General features: G+C 38.1%; 1 protein-coding gene across 5 annotated transcripts in view; it reads left to right on the forward strand.

The window, feature by feature from the left end:
* MPP7 (MAGUK p55 scaffold protein 7) overlaps positions 1-17,320 on the forward strand; it is a 156,704-nt gene that overhangs the window by 1,221 nt on the left and 138,163 nt on the right. For all 5 annotated transcript variants that reach the window (XM_075046964.1, XM_075046954.1, XM_075046983.1 and 2 more), the window contains exon 2: positions 4,338-4,412. The gene's annotated coding sequence lies outside the window, so the exon portion shown is untranslated. The remainder of the gene's footprint in view (positions 1-4,337; positions 4,413-17,320) is intronic.

Here is a 17,320-nt window from a genome sequence, read left to right on the forward strand (position 1 = left end):
GCTTTCAGTCATTTTTGGAGTTCTTCCTTTTGAAGAAGACTGAATAGTCTGGACAGTGGTGACGAGTATCTTTAGACCTCATGATGATCTTCAGTACTCGAATTCAGCATTTGTTTTTTTACAGTTAGGTTTTTTTGGCTGAGGTTCAGAGTTCTTATTTTAAGTTTACTTACATCAAGAGCCGCACTTTAATGAGGCATGTTTTTTGTTAAACCTATCTTTTGTAGGTGTTCATTTTAAAATATAGTAAATAGAATTTTGGTATGAATTATTATCATCATCCTTCAGGTCACTTTTATGGAGGGATGTTTACATCTTGGCCATATTTACAGAAATATCTTACTTCATTTACAACTAGGTTGTTCACTTACTGAAAGTATTGTTTGCTCTAATTCATGTGGATGATCAGATCTCTAATCTCACTTAGAATTAACATTAGGATTTTGCTAGATATCACTGTTTGGATTGAGTAAGTTTTTTTGTATTCAGAATGGGTGATTGCATGTAGCTTCTGAAAGCTATCTTAAAGCAACTGTTAATTTAGGTTTGGGGATTTAATCTTATGGAGCTAGGGAATGAATGAATGAGACTCATCAGTTTCAACTGTGCCTGTTTATTCATCAGAATGAAAAGAAGTAAAGATGTAACCTAAACAGTGAAAAGTTGATTTAAGTGATTGCAGACTCAGAGTAGCTTTGGACTTCAATGTGAATGTGTTTATATTTACATGTGTACACTTAAAAGGAAATGGAGGAGGTCCCAGAGCTGCAGATTGCTGTCAACTGGCAAAGTACTTCAAGGAAGGGTTGCTGTATGTTTACTCTGTTCTTGTTCTCTTCTTTAGGCATCCACTAGCAGTCCTTATTAGAGACAGGATACTGTGTTAGATGGACCTTGAACCTGAGCTAGTATGGCGTTTTTCTGTTTGTAATAAAATGTTTTCCGTGTAATAGCATGCCATTTGGAATTTAAATTTCAAATTAGGCAGGTGTCAGAGCTGTGAGTTTTTCAGAGTACAGTATAAAAGTCAATACCACGTGCAGAGAAAGCAGGCTAATGAATGTACTATTACTTTGGATGCTTATTTGCATTTTTGCTAACATTTATAGGACATTCCAACTCCGGATAGGAAATGGTCACAAGTATGTTTTCTAAGTGGCAACTTCCAGTTTTTTCCTGAGTGCCTTGTGGAAGTACTGTGCTTCTCACGAAGATATTGTTGTTGGCATCTGCTGCAACTCCCATCTGTTCTTAGATGTTGCAACATTGCCTTTCACTGCAACTCCAGCCTTAGTTCTGCTTCCCTACACTGAATCTCCCCTTTTTACGTGGCAGGCGCCTGCGCAACCATGAGCCTTTCATTTATCTCTAGCATATGGAAGGGAGCAGAAGGGATCTATAAAAAGGAGTTCAGTAGCATCGTCCCTCTAAACTGGTTCCTCTGTGTTAAGGTTTACTGTAGAACTTGCTATGATAATAAGTAAAAGCAGGAAAAAAAATCCAGTCTTGCTGCTAGCGAAGTGTCTGTTAGTTGTCTTCTAGAGTATCTTTTGGAAAGTTGTTGCAGTGAATTAAGCAAGTTTCACCAACTAGAACTACATGAATTATGTGTAGGAATCATGAAAGCTTCCTACATAGTTGTGCTAATGCAGTTTAATCCCAGCCTGTGGTGTATATACTCTTCCTGACCCCATCTCCTGAAAAGTTTTCATCCTGATTGCTACTGTTTCTTGTTCATTAAGGAAAAGATGCAGTATATTAACTCATCACTTCCTAGTTTTAGTCTTACAAATATAATAATATAACAGAATTCATTATTCTTGCTTTCAGTGGATTGTGGGTGTTTACATCACAAGTGATATCGTACTTATCTAATACAGTGCCTTGCCATGTATTACAGAAGTAGAGAGACAGGGAGCAAGCATTACTTAATACACTTCAAATAACTTTTATGGTGCAGTATCCTTAATATCCCTTGACGGTTCAGACCACTAGCTCTTGTCTCATGTCATGGTGGCTGTATGGCAGGTCTGAGAACAGGTCCGAGTCTGTGTTTTCATATTTTACAGAACCATTTTGAGCATTTCCATGAAGTATTCGGTGAAGTTCTTTGACAAGTGAGTTTCCAAAGACAATGACAAACGATAGAGATACATTGACATGCTCTTTTTTCAGTTAGCAGTCTTGCATTTAGGGGAAAACCAGCAGAAAGCAAAAATAGCGCATGTCTGAAGATGCACAAAACTTTACTTTGGTGTTCTTGAATATCTACGTTCACTATGCTTAGCTACCGAAGAACACAACTTGAATTTTCCCCCCACTTTGGAAGACTAACAAATTCCATGTGTTCTTAAGCAATAGCTTTAAGCCACACTAGTTTTCAGCACTCTAGGTTTTGTCCTGAAAATGGTTTATCAATCCACATTATGAATCATGGTGTTACGGATGCATGCATAACCAAATCCAAGAGGTGTTAAAACTCAGATTTATTCTTCAGTAAGAATTTAGCTAGAAGCCCGGTAACATTTTATAAAACCACAGGCTCAATGATGTAAAGAGAACTAATACTACACAGCCGACTCAAGAATCCCCAAGATTTAAAGTGATGGCTCCAAAATGTGCGTCTCACTCACCTAAAAGCTGAGGGCTCTCTCCTTCGAGGATTTACCTCGTGTAGTGCCCCGTCCTGAGGGGGAGTCCCCGACTGCAGACCCACTGCTTCCAGGAGGACTGATCCCAACATGTCCTCCGGCGGGACCCCGTTTATACCCCTGTCGAATCTGACCTGTGGTCATTTAATCCCTATTGGCCAAGAAGGTCACTCAGTGTACCTGGCACGTCTCGATTGGCCAGTTCAAATTTCAACCTGTGGCCTCCAGGGTTTAGGTTTTTTTTTTCCTTCCCCTTCCCCCTGCCTGGAGAAGTTTCATTTCCTGCTGGCAGGATGGGGGGTGTGTGTAGTGCCACACATGGGTAGAATCAATCTTATCTCCCAGTTGTTAGCTCTGGAGAAAAGATGAGCTGCTAGTGTAAAAGGGTTTCAGTGTATTTAATCTCCTGGGTTCACATCATGTTACTGTGGCCAACATCTAGGTTTTTGTTGCTTTTCCATTCATCTGTGAAGGCTAATGTGATCCCACTATTGCCGTTCTTTTGTTACTTATATGAAATAATAGATCACACTAAAATCCAGCCTAGACAATACTCCCTTAAAGTATGTAATATTTTAATACAAGAATATTTTAACAGGAGAAAAAAAAAATCAACTTTGGCAGTTTTTTCCTAGTTTTAAAGAACAAAAATTCAAGCTTTCTTAGTTCTCGAACCATGTGCAGTATGGTCTGTGATGTAATAAGCCTGCAACCAAAAGCTCCTGAAATGAACTCATTGTTTACCTCCTCAATGGTATCAGTATTTAAAGGTAGTCATTGAACCAATCCATAAACTATAACTACAAACTATACTATAGAACTATGAAATTGGAGATGTGAAGATTGTAGTTTGCAGTGTGCGGAAGAAATGGTGACATGTGAACATGGAAAGAATAGGCCCATCTTGATGTTTTCTTCCCTGTTTTGACTGTTAGGTGCTTGCCATACATGTAACAGGGTTGCCGTGATTCTGTTCCCCCACGTGCATTCTGTGGTCCGCTGCTCCATTTCTGCTCCTGCAGTTCATTGCCAAGAGGAGACATCAGGTGTTTTCAGTTTGTATGAGGAGTAAGCAGTGCAGAATGCCAGGTGGAGTGTTGAGAAAGACATTTGCTGAATGTCAGTGTGCACAGCTAGTAATGGTTTTGAGGTTATTGCTGACTTTCCAAAGCCGAGTGATTAGCTATCATGAAGCAAAGAAATGAGCATCTTTACTACAAGCATGAAGTCACAAGTGCCTAAAGGGTTTTCAATATGGACCCATTAAGTGCAATGGGAGAAGGATTACACTTCAACATGCAAGTTCTGGTACAAAACTTTTTCACGTATGAAGCATGATTTTATGTCTGTGAAGTCTTATGGATATTTATACCTTAGATAAAGCTTACCTGTACCCATTTTGAAATCATCATTTTGCTTAATTACTGCTTTGAGACCAATTTGTCTAGGACAGGCATGGAGGCAGAACAAATTTGCAACCTGAAATCCTCTCTCTCCCTGGCTTAAATAAATCTCTTCTGACTTTTCTTATTTCTGCAGGGCTTCATAGAGAAACAGTCATTGGGAAGTGAACTACTTTAAACTTATGCTCTTAAGACTTAGAATAAAAACACAAAAATATGTAGTATTTCCAACACTGACTAGAACCAGTGTCATATTACTATTAATCTTTCCTTTTTCTTCCAGGCTCCATAGGTTCTCAGCTCCACAGTTGGGAAAATGCTATCTTAAGTCCCTGTTGAAGTAAAGACGGTCATCCAGGTAGGACTACTTTATGATTACTCTTTTTGCCCACCATTTTCTGATACTGGCTAGGCTGTTGCTTGTTTTCTACGGTCCCGAACATCGTGTGGATTAGTATGAAAGAACAAGAATAATTTAATATCATGCTTAGTATTAATAAAGCTGTGAAACACTTTTGTACCAATATGTGGTCTAAGTAGTCTTAAGTGTGTGTTGCTTTATTGTCTTGTAAAGACAGCCTCTTTTTTGAGTCAAGACTGAATACATTTTCTTATGTTATTTCATTTTATATGATGGTATAAGTTTTGAAAAAATAGGAAACTGTATTGCTAATACAGCCAACAGTTGATGACAGACTACAAAACTACATTGCACTACAAATTGTGTAACAAGTTTAAGTGTAGAGTAAAACTTCTTCAGAGCTACTAATTATGTCTCAGAACTTGGAAATGTACACATCCATTTATATAAAGAGCATAGAAAAATCTTTATTGCATTCATAATGTATTGTTTGGTGGACTGAGCTTGGCTTTAGTAAATGAAGCTGTTCCAGAAGGAACAATGTAGTTTCAGATACGAAACGCAGAGCTGCTGTTCACAGACAATATGCCATGAATGCTATCTAAAGAAACAGACTTGACATTGCTAATTATAAATAAGAGAGAGTGGAATATAATTATTTCACACACTACATGTGGCCAAATCAGAAGCTTCAACTGGCAGATGGAGAGGGTTTTTTTTGTGTTTTTAGAAACACCTTGCAAGTTCAGCTGATAGAAAGCCTTGCTTTTTTTTATCACAGTCCAGAAGAGTTGCAAAAAGAGAACTGATCTAAAGAAACAGTCTTAAATGTCTTCTCAGAGGTTTGACAGATACGGTAATGAAGGTTTTCAGTGGCTTAACAGATACTGTGATAGAGGTTTTCAATGAATAGCTGTTCACGAGCAGTTAATTATCTCATTGTAATCTGGGTCACTTGGGAAGCTGTGAACACAGTTAACTTTGTGTTAGGGTTGCATTGTAAGTGAAATGTGTGTTTCTAAGAGGGAAGGCTGAAGCTGCATCATCTTGAGACTAGCGGTGCTGGAGAAGTGACCAAAACCAACTTCTGAACGAGCAGCTTGCTCCCTTGTTAAGGTGAATAGAGGCTAAAGTCTAATGAGGGTATGAAATCTACTCTGCAGGCCATATCTAAAAATCCTGGCTCCTCCCCTAATGCTGTCCCTCCTAGCAGCCCAAGGCACAGTTACTGCTGCTCCCACCAGGACAAACAGCAGCCCTTTGTTAGCTGCCTTGCCTGGGGCACACCCTATCCTGGCTTCGCTGCTGCTCTCTTGCCATCTGTAGATCCTAGAGACCCTGAAAGGAGCCTTTTGCTGTCTAATCTCCAAGGTTAACTGATCCAGTAAGTCTGTGTTACCTCCAGTACGTACATAGCTAACTTGTAACTTCAGTCCTGCCAACTTAAGTTCTAGCATTTAATTTCCTATGGGGAAAGGAACATCCAGGCAGTACCACAGAGGTATTGTAGGTTCCTTATTTAAAGATTGGTTACTTCTCCAAAGATGCAAATCTGTTACTTTAATAACATAAAAATTTCTAGCACATCTCATTTTGTCCTGGTGTTAAGAAGACACTAGAAGTACTATGGCCCAGCAAGTCAAACTGCTCTGATCGAGCTGCAGTGCATGGCTCCCTGCTTCGAAAGCTTGTTGTGTGTTTGAAATATGATACAGACACTGACTTGGACCACCTTCCAGCTGCCATGAACAGTGTGAGCAAGGGTATCGAAATGGCAAACAAACCTCAGGGGATAAAACTGTGAATGGCATGCTTTGAGGTAAGGTGCTGAGTGGTGCCTTTGGTCCCTCATCTGAGTGCTGTGAGAGTCATGTGCCTGGGCCCTGAGACCTGGAACAGGTCGGCGAGGCACCCTGGGTGCTTCTTAGGGAAGACTATCCAGCTTCAAGAAGCCTTAATGGTTAAAACAGAGGGCAAAAATAATGTGCAGCAGCTGAGTACTGAGGCTCTTAAGAGGGAAGTCAGTCATCCAGCAAACACATTTTTGGAAGGAGTGTAGAAAAGATGGATGTTGTCCTTTGTTTAGAACCATGGCTGCAGCTAGCATATGTGGATGGTTGAATAGTGTCGTAGTTTCCCTCTGTTCATTTCTGCTGGAAGATAACTACTTCTAGTGGATAGTGGGCATGCTAGCACCCAGACTAAAGGAGAAATTGTGACTGGAAATAGCAGATTTTGGGACTGCAACAGTGAAGGAAAAGGTCTTCCTGGGCAATTAGATCTGGAAAGTTCTGCTGTGAGTGCCACAAAGGGAAGGGTTCATAAGGTAGTTACTGGGGGAAGCAGGAATCAAAGGAATAGTTTGACAATTGGAAAAAATTTGAAAACTTTATTGTGCCAGCCGTAAAAGGCTTTTGTTTCCTAGAAGCTATGACAACCGTTTTCTAACACTGTATACTCTATTCAATATTAATTATTTTAACTCCTGATTTCATTATAAATATGCATTTATTACTTAATAAATTCATTCTCATTAGGGCTTTTTACTGAACTTGTTCACAGTGATAAATGAAGACTGTTACATACCTTCATTTCAAAAGGAAAAAAGGTTGGGGTAGGAATAGAAGGGTGTTAGAAACCAATACAGAAATTTGGCTAAAAGGAAGAATCTGTAGCTGACATGGCTGTGGAGGAAGAGTTTAAATATTTTACTTACAGAATAATGTTATTCCAGAGTTGTAAAACATTTTTTTTTCCTAGATTTCTGATTTTAAAAGTAATGTAAAGACATTAATGTGACAAATATTTGAATTTTGGAAAGAAAACCCCCCACATTCCGCACAGCACTGGAGTCTTAGGTGATACCTGTTAGGAAAGGTTTGCAATCTCAATAACCTTTTCTCAGAGTAGGACCTGGCTGATCTGCTAATTATATTTAATAAGTCATAGAATAGAATACCAAGGAAACTTCAGAAACCTTGCAAAATACTACTTTTCTTTTCATATTTGGAGAAGAAATAGTGGGGGGTGACCCAAAAAATTACCAGTTGGTTATTGTCACCTTAACTGACTGAAAAAAAGTAATAACTGACATCTGTAACATGAAGACAAGTAGTGTCAACCCAGAAACTCTTTACCAGTGGTTCACTTCTGGCTCAGCAAACCAAAGGTGGTATTGGATTTATTTTTTTTTTAATTGTTCAGAATTAAAACATCCTGCAGGAAGATAGGTTTTGGTTAAATACTCTTTTTCCTACTTTATGAATAGAGGCAGACAGAAGCTGTAACACAATGTTTAATTCTGTAACTTTGTTGTGTAGGTGGACAAGTATAATCAATGATGACAGTTGAGTAAATGCTACTTCATTAATCTTGGATTTACATTTTACTTCTCAGACTTCCAGCTTTATCACACTATTTAATGAGTTCTGGCTAGTGGTTTTGACTTCCTATGGGTGATAGCAATTAAATTTGAAAGAAACCAGGAGGCATTCTGGTTGCTTTATTCAAGGGCTGAACTCACCATTTCACATGCTGCTACCTTTCATCAGGGAATTAAATGTCCCACCTTATTATATCAGTTATTCTGTCTTCTCTAATGCTTTCATCTAGCTTGGATATAGCATTAATATTTAAAATGTATGTATCAATTCAATAGACACATGCATTACTTACCAAAACACTGCAGCTTATTAAAATAAACCTGCTGTTATCACAGCTAAAAGTCTCTGGAATGACATGTAGTGCCAGCAGGTGCATTGTACGTTTTCACAGGCTGGTCAGTTGAGATGGTGGTGGTAATTCAGGAAGAAAAAACACCTTCTTCATTATACGAATGGAGTATCTCCAGATTCCTGAAAAGAAAACATGGCATGCACGGTAATGTGGTCTAAGACTAACAGACTACAGGAACAGGAAAGCGTTCATTGAAAGTAATCAGACCTTCTGTGGCTATTCAGTGTGCTTGTATTAACAGTTTCCAGTATTTATTAACAGTTTCCAGTATGTCAGGGCAGCTACGTGTGTTAATTGAGATTTTCTATATTTGCTCACATTGTGAAGATGTAAATAACAAATTAAGTTATTCACAGTTGTCCAAAAGCAGGTCTCATCTTGTATTGTGGTACTTATGATTAAGTATTTGTTTAGCTGCTAGTTTGCAGCTCATAAGGTCCCTCAGCACTGGGATAGAAATAAGAGTGTGTCCTTCTTCAGTGCCTGCACAGGACATGGACAGAGCTGCTGTGGTCTGTCTGCAGGATTCCAGCACGTGTCTGTTGCTTCTGGCTCCCAATGTACAAGGACAATGTCCTTGCTACAGAGGCCAGATGTCTTCATCCCTTTCCTTCTCATTCACTGGCTGGTCAAATTCAAATGCTGATTTCCCTTCTATTTAAGTGTGCATTTGAGAGGACAGTAAGCAAAGGGCAGAACTTTCCTTTCGTGCCCTCCAATTAGTGCTGGCCTTACGTCTTATGTGCTAGCTGTCATACATGAATTAAAAGCATATCGTTACCCTCTTCCTCTTTCAAGCAGGGCTTGGTTTTGATTCTGCCTTAAATGTTAATGTCTCACTGCTGGTTAATGTCTCACTGCTGTTGCTGCCATATATCTTTCCCTGGGTAATGGAAATTGTGTCCTCTTCCTCTGTATCTCTTTTGCTGCCTTTCGAAAGAAACAGGTTTCTCTGTAGTACTTGGAATGCTTTTTAGAGACCTTACATATAATAATATATTGTTCTGAATTAGTAAGTAACAATAGGACCTTCTCCAAAACTCATTCTTGAGTAGTAGGCCGAGATGTTTTCTCTCCACTTGAATGCTTGACTAGAGAGATGAGTGTGATAGGCATATGTGATAGGCACACATAGACTGCTTCCCCAATGGAGAGGTAAGAATATGCCACAGCCTGACTGAAAGCCTCATGTATGGTTACCTCGTGCCAAATGTTGTGATGTTTTTTACTGTGTTATGTTTTCTTTGCTGGATATAGACTGTAATAGGAAAGGTAATCCAAAATCTAGTGTTTACATTGTTGCAGAGCCACTTACAAATTTAGAAACTAGAAGTTACAAACACATGGGAAACTACACACTTCCTCTTATTTGTAATTAGATTTTTTTTTTCTAAAGGTTGGATGTTTTTATGCATAAACTCTTTCTCGTATGCACTTTTACTATGCATAAAAATTATCTCATAGTGTATGTACTTAAGTACAAGACAGCCCCCACTGCAAGGAGACTGAATGTGTTTTTGCGTGCAGGCATCTACAGCTGTTATTAAGAGAAACATTTGACCCTGAGTTTTAGATAATTGTTGCAGCAAACCACTCTCACTAATGAGTCTTCCCCAGCTCCTTTGACAGTGAAACCTTTTTTAGGCCAGGGGAAAAAAAGCGAAAAGAATGATGAGGTGAAGAAAGGAAAATGTCAGGTGCTTGCCATTCTTTTAGTAGAATCAGCATGTTTCGGGAAAAATCCTTGCTGAACTTCTGATGGAAGGGAATAGAGTAGTAGTACTGTACCCCTGGAAAAAATGAAGCTAAAAGAAAAGCTCATCTAATCTACTGGATCCTACAGGAATCCTGTAACTAAAAGAGGGATAGTAAAAACTTTAAATAAAAGCCTCTTTTCTAAGGAGTCAAGGGATGAGCTATTCTGGTCTCCAAGTAATAAACTGGTTTCAGCCCTAGCAGATGAATTAATGTCACAGTACCGCTGTCTAGGTCAGTGGTTCCCAGTCAGTAAGTTGTGTTGTCGTGGGGCATAGTGTTTGTTCTACTTCTCTTTGTTAGACAATACTGAAGAGAGAGTATTATGATCAGGCTGGCTTGGACTTCTCCTTGTAATATTTCATGACTTGATGCGTCTCCATGTAGCTCAAGCAGGCTGTGTTCTGGCCGTCCAGATGAGGCAGATTTCCCTCTGTTGCTGGTGTCTCATTAGAGGGTCGCTGATTTGACATTTTGTCATGGGAGTCTTTGGCTTATGATTTAGCGTGTGATTGTACCAGCTGCCAGAATGTCCTGTGTAGTTCTATGAACTTGGAATTAAATATAAATTAAGAAAGAAAAAAAAAAAAGCTAATAAAAACTGCAAGTTTGTGTGACTTTATCAGCCTGAGACTTGGCATAAACAACTACATCTGAGATCCACAATTTGTATACAGGAATCACCCCAGTCATATTTCCAAGATAGTATTTCAAAATTATTGTTTCAAAATAATGTACTAAAAAACCCCTGTGCTACTTGGGACACAGGATTCCTTTGCTGTCATTGCAGTGGCACAGCAAAATCATTCAGGCTGCCTGGAAACCAGCCAGGGATGAGTGTAGGAGAATAATCAGAATATCTGACAGGGAATTCTGTAAATTGTCTGTGGGTGCAGCTTGGATGAAACAGAAGACAGAAAGCAAGTGCATTTTGAGTTAGGTGCAATTCTTAATGTCTGCATGTTTTCTGAGTGCTCTAAGTTAGTTTTGTATAGACAGCTTTTCCTTTTGTATGCTTTGCAGTGCTTTACAGTGTTTCTGAAGAGTTCAGTTTGCCTTTTTTAATGCTTATCTTAAGGTAAAATCCTTTTGTGATACAAAGTAGTCTTTCTAACTTTATTACAGTTTAAGATAAGTTTGTGCAAAAGTGAATTACACTTCAAGCAATTTGTATGTTTACAGTTTTGTAATATTTAGAGGAATGAAAACCCATTCAAGTAGATTTCATCCTGCGATTTAGCTACTTTTGCGTCAGACTGCTGAATGTCAAAATTTTATGTCAGAAAGCATATATATTATATTGTTGTAGTTTTGTAATTTGATGTCTAATCCTATAGCAAAATAATCAAAACAGTTTGTAAACAGTTAAGATAACTGAAATTTACCTTATTAGTATCCAATATACCTTTTTCTGTATGTGATGGGGAGAAATGCAGCTAAAGTTGAGATGAGTAATCCCACTTCCTGGTACTAGAGAGATCACTTGGTGGGTTACGAGGAGGCGGTTGCATAGTCCAAGGAGAGAAATCCATTTGTTACCTCCAGAAGAAAAATGATCAAAGGCTGGAGGTGGAGCTGCAACAAGGATTTGAAAGTGGTCATATGAGCTTTGCATCTGTTGCTAAGGCCCAACTTGCTGACATTAGTAGGGTAGGTCAAGCAAAATATGTTCTCTTATGCTCAGCAGGGCTGGTGGGAAGTCCTTGGTAGTATCTTCTTTCAGCATACTTTTTTTAAACTTGTCTGAATTATGCAGTCATGTCTGGAATATACTATAAATCAGATCTGCAGGCTCTCAGAGTGAATAAAAGTGTATGCTATTTTGATGACAAGTTTAAAAAAGCATTGGTATTCTAATATAAGCAGATGAACTAAAATGGTAGGAAAATGTTGTGGTGTGATATAAACTAACTGAAAATGGATTGTAATACTCCTTTGCAGCTACCATGCTCTGTGCTTTGCTAAGAGAAGAAAGCTAAGAAAATACAGTTGGAGAATAATTTACATAAACTTTACTGCTCGGACACAAGTTTTATTCTTGTTCTGCAAAACTTTTCTATGTGTTTAACCACAATGGTTTTGCAAGGGATAAGGAGAGGGGAAATCAACTGAAAAAAAAGGAAATGCCTTTGAATTCTAAATTTAAAGTGAAATTGTGTGCTAATTAAGGAAAAATTATATACTCTAGGTCTCCTAATGAGAATGTAAGAGCTGTTACCCTTTATTCAGAAGTGACCAAGAGAAGATGTATAGGAATAGAGACTAAATGGCTGTAAAGAAGCCTTTGTTTTGGTGTAGCAGTCTAGCTGTTGACAAAGATTGATATCAAAACTTTTGTCTCCGACAGACTTTGTCTGGACCATTTGTTTGATAGCAGCCAGAGAACCTGTTCTCAAAATGTGTTTTAAGTTCTTATTTGAATAATTGGGTTTCAGCTATTACAACTTAACTAGGTATTGTATAGAAAAAAATATTTCCTATAGTTTGCTCTTTTATGCTGCCAGGTAATTCGCTTGTGTGTTATGAGAAGTAGTAAATGGTTGAGTTTGATTTGCCTTTGATGTACAACTCCTGATGACCACTCACACTTTCCCCTCTTCTACGAATCTCTCAGTTGTTGCATTTCAATATGAGCCTTTAGAAGGCAACAATAGGATGCATGGTGTGATCAGGGACTTTGCAAATAAGCAGGTGGAGTCTATCGGCCAAACATATTTTGCAGTTTGTCTTCAATTTCAGATACCTTGCAATAATAAAAGAAGATCCCTCCCAGCCAGGCCTGTACCTGTTAGTGTAAAACAGTCTCCTAGCCTGAAAGACTTGTAGGGGCAGGTAATAGTTTTTATTAAACCAACCTGTATACTTTGTTACCTATATCTTTAGATGTCAAGCAACTTGAAAGGCTGGTGTGCCTGAAAGGCCATTTGCTTTTTCAAACTATAAAGCTTAGTCTATTAGAATATGTTATTTCTGTGGACTGATCACGTCTAACCAATTGTCTTAGAACCTCATGGTTGCTGCAGTTTTTCTGGTTAATGATATTTGGGCAAAAGTGGTGATTTGAACCCTTCAATAGCAAAGCAGTTGACAGCCAGTTTTGAACCATCCTGCCTGAGCTGAATGTAGTAACGACTGTAGCAAATAAAGAGCCTGTTGAGCATGTTAGATATAGTATTGTTTTGGGTAAGATGATCTGCTGTATGTGTGCAAATAATAGGACTGCCTAGTTGCATGGAGACCAAATAAGCTGAGCTCATTCAGATTTGGGAGCGAGTACTTCATGAGAGGTATGCTTTCTACAGCTCTTGTTTGCAGAGGGAGCAAATTTTTAGCATGAAATTATGAGCAGTGAGGTTACAGGTCTGAGACATTTTATGAAAAGATACTCTGTGAAGTTTATTCTTGGCAAAGTTTGTCCTGCTGTGATATTAATATCTGTTTTTGCTTTCTGTGGTATAATTATTCTTGGGTATTGCCTGACAGATGGTTATATCTTAGAGTTGTATCAGAATGATGTTATTTGCTTGACAGTTATTGTTCTCTTAGGAATGTGGGACAGGAAAGGACCTCCCTATTCATCAAGTTTATTTTCATGCTTTTGTAGGCTTTATGTCATACAGTCATAGGCATATGGAGCGCTGTCTTAAAAGCAGCTGGGCCTTTTCCCCTCACTACTTTAATTGGAAGCCTGTTCCAATGCTAAATTGCCCTAAACATGAGGAAGCTGCTTGCAATGTTCAACCTAAATTTATTCATCATCAGTTGGTAATAACCAGTTTTTGTGCCAAGATTGTCCTTTTATTTTAGATATTTTTTTCTTATTTTATAATTACCTCAGTGTGTTTATACACAGCCCTTGCTTTTCTGCTCAGCTTTACTTTTGCTAGGCTAAGGCCAAGTCCTTGCAGTCTCCCTTCAGTTCTGTTGTTGAAACATAGAGCAAAATGAAGGTATGAGTACTCAGAGACTCCTCAGCTTTCACTTAGCAGGTTTTTCCAGTTCTCTGAGAAGGGTGTGTCTTATTCTTTGTACTATTGCTGATAAAAGAAGTGAATAGTAGCTTCCTTGTTATTGCAGTATACCAACAGAAACTTGAAGATAGAAAATTTTGTATTTTAAACTCTCTGAACATTGTCTTTGAGTGGTGAGATTGTTCAAACAGTAGAGACTCACGGTATATCCTCTAATTTAGGAATGCAGGTAATCCTATGAGAGTGGTGTTGAAAGGCAGGCAGATGTTTGATTGCTTCAAGTGCGTGGGTTCCACTTTGTATTTTTGTTTTTTTTTTTTTTTTTTTTTTTTTTCCTCAGGCTGTTAAATGTTCAGATCAGTGTTCTGTGGCTGATCTGTGCACAGACAAATTTTTTGTGGATTTTTAATGAGTTTCTGCAAAAATCTGTGATCAAAGATAAGTCAGACCTATTACAAAGGAATCAAAAACTGGAATTATGTTTAAATGTTTTTCTGACTAGTATTTATAGATACTTGCTACTTCTAAGGCTCTTGATAAATCAAAGTACTCTTCAAAGATTTATATTCTTAAGATATTAATGAAAGATGTAAAAGGTGGATACATTTTGCAGATTTTAACTACAAAGTTTAAAAATAAGGGTTTGAAAAAGCTTCAGTAGGAAGACCTGACCTACTTTCTTACCATTTAAAATCCTAAAGGCTGTTGTGTCAGAAAAAATAAAACAAACGCTTAACACTGTTTAAAATGCAGTGGAAGGTTTTATATCCCAGGTTTAAAAAAGAACCTAAGCCTTCTAAATGTTCAACACCACAGCTCATAAAGATCAGGCTCCTGGCTAAGAAAGTATGGAGGCAGGCACCTAAGGACCGTATGCTGATGAGATTCTGATTTCCTGGCTAGAATTTGAAATCCATAATGTTGAGCGCTGGTGCAGTGAAGCTGGTTGGTAGGAAACCAGGGTATGTCTTTAGACATTCATATAACCCTTATATTCATCAGAAAATAAATTCCATACCATTTTCTGCAGTTTTCTTTTAGGAGGATGGTTTTGATACCTATCTTATATGTAGTAGACTAGCAGTTAATTAGCTCATTTGTCCAAGAAGCGGGAGGCCTTGATTCTAGGTCCTTCTCAACCTGAGGGAGCTCAAGGCCGCAGTTTTCTCTTCTTACAAGAGTGCCATAACCCAGTCATTTGTGCTTAGGTAAGTGATCTAACCACCAGACTGCAGATTCAGACGTCTTGCCTACTGTCTTGCATCCACCAGCTTGTACTTCTAGCAGCATTATGGTCAACTTCACCAGGAAGGATGGGGAAGTCCTGTACAAAGTGCCCTGCGGCCTGATGGGTTAGGTATTCTCTTGGAACACGGATTCAATTCTTCTCTTTCCTTTCCAGGAAAGGAAATTCTACTACTGGAGAGTAGTAGAATCTACATCCAAATAATCTGGTTTTATTCTAATTTAATATTCTTCGCAATTGTTTGAGTACTGTTTTCCACTTAATGTTTGACCAGAAAATATTTTAACAACCTGATATACTGTAATAAGGAAATGGAATAATAATGGCTGTCATTGATCTCATCGCTTCTGGGGATGAAGTTTAGACTTGTTTCAATTCAGGGCTCTTTTTTTTTTTTTTTAAACTCTTATGTTTTTGGTTTTTTTTTTCCCTAAGGCAGACATTGTGTATTTTGAATCCTGATACAGGAAAACAAAAGGGAATTTATAGCTGGTTTTATTTAAAATAAATAAAAGATATTTTCTGTATGTGCAGGCTATACTGGGAGACCCAACTATGAATCTATTTCCAAAGTTAAAGAATTTTTTTTTCTTTTCTGTTCCTAAGCAATGGCATAACCTTTGTGCGAAAAAATCCTTCTCTCTTCAGATAAAGAAGGCAAGAGTACAGAAAATGGGAGATCTTAGAAGGGGATAACTTAGTTGGGAAACTTACTGGCTGTTAAACTTCCAAAGCATTCAAGAATAAGCTTGCTCTGTGTGTTTCCATGTTGCTTGCTCCCTGTGTGATAACCCTCAAAAGTTGTGCTTCTACCTGGGCAAAGTTGTGAAAGAATGAAATTTAGCCAACTTTGGCTTTTAATGAGTTACTTATCTTGAAAGTGAAAAAAACTGTGGAAAAACTTTACTCGATGAAACAATGAAAATAATCATATTAACTGTTGCTTTTTAGCTATGGCCTGTTAAATCTGGGTTTCACAGTGTAAGACAATGGTTGCCTTCATGCATGATTGACTACTTTAGATATGCAATTCCTGGGTGCTCTAAAGTAGCAATAATGAAAAATATGTTGAACGCTGGTATGATTGCACCCTTTGGGGTTGTGTGAAGTGGAAGGAAAATATGTGTGCACAGAGGGCCATTGTGGGATTGGTTTTTGTGCCCTGTATTGTCTGGAATATGAAGTAAGTGCAGACCATACATCTGATCTGCAAGACATCTTACCTTAAAGTGGTTTAGTTCTCATAGTTGGCACAGTTCACTGCAAGGAGCACATGTGCAGTGTCTTAGATACCTCAACCCGTTAGCTTCTGCCAAATTTCACTCATGTTTCCAAATGTAATATTATGCTTATGTCCTATCCTGTCTTTGGCACTGAATTCAAACAGCACCTGTTAATGTTAAGAATAAATGAAGTTACTGTCATGTTGAGGTTAAAGAGGTTTTGGTGAAAGAAAATTGGATAAAAGATTTAGATTTCCTGCCTGATTAAATATTCCAAGTGGAGTTGTTCTACTTCAGTTTTATTTAGAAGTCAGAAAGCAATATTATAATGTTAGCACATGCCTTTTTAGTAAAATCTTCTTTCATGAGCTGGTATTTACTGATATAGAGTTCAAATGCTTTTAAGTAATAACCTGAAACGTGCTGGAACATCACTTTTTTGCCGAGAGATAAGTGTTTTTTCTGGAAACTTGTAATTCCTCTGCATGTTGGCTGATTCTCATTGGCATTTAAATCAGCTTTCACAGAGTTGTGTAGCTTTTTGGTATTCCTCTTTAGTTTGACAGCTGAAGAATAGCAGCCGTAAGTATGAACATTAGGCTAAGGCTTACGCTGCGTAGCCAACAATCATTTGTTCTGGTACTCTGCAGTAGAAATGTAAACCAAAGATTTCTTGCTGCTTCAACCATTGAACATTACTGAGATTGCTGAGTTCAGTAGTGCTTTTGGACAGCATTGAAACTACGAAAAGCAGTGAACATCTGTTCTGTGAATGTTACTGCTATGGGCAATGTAGGATGATGTTATTAGATGCATAATTGTTTTTCTAACACTGTAGCTGTCTTTTCAGAATATTGTTTCAAATTACTGTGTTTTCTTTAAGATTGAAGAATATCTGGGGTAAAAAAAAAATCTGTTCTGGACTCTGTAACTTAATTTCTCTGAAGAGTGGTAGATAAAGGACCATGATGATCT

The sequence above is a fragment of the Buteo buteo genome, chromosome 2 (assembly GCF_964188355.1).
Source record: "Buteo buteo chromosome 2, bButBut1.hap1.1, whole genome shotgun sequence".
Lineage (NCBI taxonomy): Eukaryota > Metazoa > Chordata > Aves > Accipitriformes > Accipitridae > Buteo > Buteo buteo.